Source organism: Corythoichthys intestinalis, chromosome 4 (assembly GCF_030265065.1).
Source record: "Corythoichthys intestinalis isolate RoL2023-P3 chromosome 4, ASM3026506v1, whole genome shotgun sequence".
Taxonomy (NCBI): Eukaryota; Metazoa; Chordata; class Actinopteri; order Syngnathiformes; family Syngnathidae; genus Corythoichthys; species Corythoichthys intestinalis.
The window spans coordinates 34,670,177-34,675,091 of NC_080398.1; positions in this window are offsets into that span (position 1 = coordinate 34,670,177).

Below are 4,915 nucleotides of genomic sequence, written 5' to 3' on the forward strand. Positions count from 1 at the left end.
ACGGCCAAATGGCAGTGTTTAATGCTTGTGTATACACCAATGTTTGTATACTCTTGTTTGCAAAGTATTTTTCGGTAAAACTGACCAAATTCTGCCCTGCTCATGTGGAATTTGGCAGAACATCTTCTGTTGTCTGTACACTTTCAGAGTTTATTTTTCTTTTGTGAGGCCCGCCCTGAGCATACCCTGTGGTGTAAGTAAATTTCAAGTTTCTCCTTGTTCCCTTGCAGGCAGTCAAACCAGTCTGACGCTTGCTTGAGTAACTTCTTTTCCGGATTCTTCACTTTCGGGACTTATGAAAGAATAGAAATGATGAAGGAGTGAGACAAAACAAATAGGAAAAAAGCTTTTGTGGCGAATTTGCAATTTTAAGTGAGCTCCCACTGCCGGAGATGTACGTGCAATCCATTTTGAACAGGGAGAGTTGGCAGCGGACCTTTATTACTGTCAACGACACTGAAACTGTCGGGAAACATGAAAGCCGTCAATGTGAGTTTATTTGACTATATAGTATTTCAGTACAAGGATGTACAATGGGACAAATAAGTATTTAGTCAACCACTAATTGTGCAAGTTCTCCCACTTGAAAATATTAGAGAGGCCTCTAATTGTCAACATTGGTAAACCTCAACCATGAGAGACAGAATGTGGAAAAAAAACCGAGAAAATCACATTGTTTGATTTTTAAAGACTATTTGCAAATCATGGTGGAAAATAAGTATTTGGTCAATACCAAAAGTTCATCTCAATACTTTGTTATATACCCTTTGTTGGCAATAACGGAGGCCAACGTTTTCTGTAACTCTTCACAAGCTTTTCACATACTGTTGCTGATATTTTGGCCCATTCCTCCATGTAGATCTCCTCTAAAGCGGTGATGTTTTGGGGCTGTCGTTGGGCAACACTGACTTTCAACTCCCTCCACAGATTTTCTATGCGGTTGAGATCTGGAGACTGGCTAGGCCACTCCAGGACCTTGAAATGCTTCTTACGAAGCCACTCCTTTGTTGCCCTGGCTGTGTGTTTGGGATCATTGTCATGCTGAAAGACCCAGCCACGTCTCATCTTCAATGCCCTTGCTGATGGAAGGAGATTTTCACTCAAAATCTCTTTATACATGGCCCCATTCATTCTTTCCTTTATACAGATCAGTCGTCCTGGTCCCTTTGCAGAAAAACAGCCCCAAAGCATGATGTTTCCACTCCCATGCTTCACAGTGGGTATGATGTTCTTCGTATGCAATTCAGTTTTCTGTCTCCTCCAAACACGAGAACCTGTGTTTCTACCAAAAAGTTCTAATTTGGTTTCATCTGACCATACCACATTCTTCCAGTCCCCTTCTGGATCATCCAAATGCTCTCTAGCGAACCGCAGACGGGCCTGGACGTGTACTGGCTTCAGCAGGGGGACACGTCTGGCAGTGCAGGATTTGAGTCCCTGGCGGCACATTGTGTTACTGATAGTAGCCTTTGTTACTGTGGTCCCAGCTCTCTGTAGGTCATTCACTAGGTCCCCCCGTGTGATTCTGGGATTTTTGCTCACCGTTCTTGTTATCATTTTGACGCCACGGGGTGAGATCTTGCATGGAACCCCAGATCGAGGGAGATTATCAGTGGTCTTGTATGTATTCCATTTTCAAATAATTGCTCCCACAGTTGATTTCTTTACACCAAGCGAGGAGTGAAGAGTTACAGAAAACGTTTGGCCTCCGTTATTGCCAACAATGGCTACATAACAAAGTTTTGAGATTAATTTTTGGTATTGACCAAATACTTATTTTCCAGCATGATTTGCAAATAAATTCTTTAAAAATCAAACAATGTGATTTTCTGTTTTTTTTTTTTTTCCACATTCTGTCTCTCATGGTTGAGGTTTACCTATGTTGACAATTCAGGTCTCTCTAATCTTTTCAAGTAGGAGAACTTGCACAATTGGTGGTTGACTAAATACTTATTTGCCCCACTGTATACATAACTCCTCTTTGTTGAGGGTCACATTGTTATGGTGTATTTTGGAGGGCCGTTGTCTGCCAACTAGGGCTCCCATGATTAATCGACAACTAATCGATTATCGGATTAACAACTATTTTGGAGCTTCTCGGCGCTCTCCTGCTTCCTTGTTCCCCTCTGTTTTCTGCCAGGGTATGACGAGACGGGCACAAGTCCCGGAACATATGCAGAAAATGGTGCTGAAAACAACACATAAATGCCCACTTGCCATGCTGTGGGATTTACAAGTCTCAATTTCAGATAATATCCATGGTATAAAGGTTATGACAACAATTCACAATTATTTAGGCTATCCTCTGCACAGTACAGGCAATCGCCCTCATAACCACAGGTGGGCCTTACAGTACACAGTCAGCAATTAGGTTCTTAACAGGTCTAACTTGTAAACCATTAAAAAAAATAGAGAATACAATAAATAACACAAACCCATTTTTTTGCGAGTTTCATCCCTCCCGTTTTTTCTGGCCCCAAAGTTCCCACCACCTTACAAACTGTGCAACCCAAACCCGAATTTCCAATAGAGGTACTGGCCTGTTGCTCAGGCTGTTGGTGGTCCACCTGGCTGGCTGTTGGCGTTGTAGCTGGCCCCCACTCCGGGTGGCGCTGAACCTGACCAGCTGCTGCCACGGTAGCAGTCTCCTGCCCCGGCTTGGCTGGCTGTCCATGAACCTGGCTAGCTGCTGCGGCGCTAGCCTCCTGCTGCAGCCGTCAGCATGATCGCCGCAGCTGCCCTCATCGCGACTTGTTGCTTTGACTCGTTTTGAACCATCTTCCTTCTTTTTGAAAAAGGACGATAAATGCAACTGCTTTTCTGGCATGTTGAAATACTGTTTGACCCTGGCTGCTTGCTCCCCAGATGCTGCAAATTTCTAAAGTTTTTTTTATATTGGGGCGTGATTTTCAGCTTTTCAGGGCATCAACAAATCTCCGACTCTTTCAAATGTCGTTTAATCATTATAAACAAGATTGTTAACGGCATCCCCAAGGGGCCGCTGTTCCCTTTCAGTGTGACCGGCATTGCCAATTTGGTGTAGAAGAAGAAGTGGGCGAGCATAAATGGGAGAGCGAGGTATCTAAAAGGAGAGTTACGCGGAAGCGTGGTGTTGACTGGCTAACTGTTCCCCGCTGTTTTTTGTTTAGTTAATAAAAGTTTCCATGCAACAGCCATCCGAGGCGTCTCTGTGTTTTTATACATTACACCACATCCCCGAAGGAGGAACCAGACGCAGGAGCGATGACGAACGAGCCACGGAAATCGCCAGTCCACATATTATTATTTTTTTCTATCCATGATAGGTGCCAGATCTGCCCAAATCAGTCCCGGAACACAAGGCGGCCAAAATCAAGAGGTGCCGGATCTTGTTCCGGCAGGATCCGGCACAAATTAACCCCTGGTGTAGGCATTCAAGATATTTCTTGTTGTTGTGCTTCTTCTATCTCTCCGTCTTTCTGTCTTTGCCTCTGTCCCCCCATAACCCCTGCCTCTTCGCTGCTTTCTCCTAATAAACGAGGCACGTTGAATGATCACAATGGGAGTATATGTCATACTCCCGTATGATACATCAAAACTGTTCAGACCAATCGGACACTCAGATTTCCATTCTGCGTGTAAATCAGCTGAACAGGACAGGTATAAGAATAAATAAATAAATAAAAATTAACAACTATTTTGACAGTCGGTGAATAATAATTTTAATAGTCATAGTAATTAGTAAATTGTAAGTACTGAAAATAGTAATTTTTAGTCAATTTATTTTCATAATTTTAAAATATAGTAATTGTTTCTCAAATTAACGTTATTATTTTTTTTAATACCCGTATTGGCCCGAATATAAGACGGCCTTGATTATAAGACGACCCCCTCTTTTTCAAGACTCAAGTTTGAAAAAACTTTTTGAACACCAAATTATTTTTTTATACAGAAAATAATTACAGTACATCTGAAACAAATGATTATAACAATATATTTGAGAGAAAAAGCATATTATTTTGCCTCATTCAAATCTTAATATCTGAACATATATCAACGGTAAATTTTCGGTTTACCGTCCTGCTCTAATGTAAACTAAAGTGCAATCACATTCGTAAATGAATGGCTTCTGGTTTTTGAAATGTAAATAAACCAATCTATTGTGAATAAACCACAAAATTGCAATAACTGCATTAACCATCAAAGTGAAGTCTAACTGTAACTGTAGTCTTGAAACAATCTGAATAAGGAAAAACATTGCAATAAAATAATGCACACTGATTAAACTTGAGAGTAGCTGAGATCTGTCATGACAGAACATCGCTTCAATGATATCTGGTGCCATCTACCGTCGTGGCTTATTTCAGGCTTATTTCAATGCAAAAAACACCGTCTTATATTCGGGCCAATGCGGTATAAATGAACAAAAGAAAAAAAAAGATAAATCTTTTAATTTTGAATTAAGCAAGGGGAAAAAATATTTCAAATTTTTTTTTTTTTTCAGATTTTTTAAAAAGAATATTTAAAAAGGGAAACAGTAATGATTATTTCTTTAATCTAAAAAAAAATATGTTTTTACAAAAATGTTCATTTTTTTTTTTCAAAACGGGAAAAAAACTTTATGCACACCTAGATCTGTCATTGAGGACTACATACATAAAAAAAATTTGCAATGACTTTTTATGGGCCACGTAAAAAGATGTGGAGGGCCGACTCTAACCCCGCCGGCCTTGCGTTTGATGCCTGTGTATTAATAAATCGGTCTTCCACTTTTAAAATGAAGACAGAATATAACCCCCTTGTGAATTTATTATACTTTATTTATAGCATATGTATTAAAATGACACCCCTCGCCCCTCCCGACGGGCGGCAACAAATAGGTCAGTCGTCCCAAGAGGACCCCCTCCTCCCCGGCCTCCTCCCCGGCCTCCTCCCC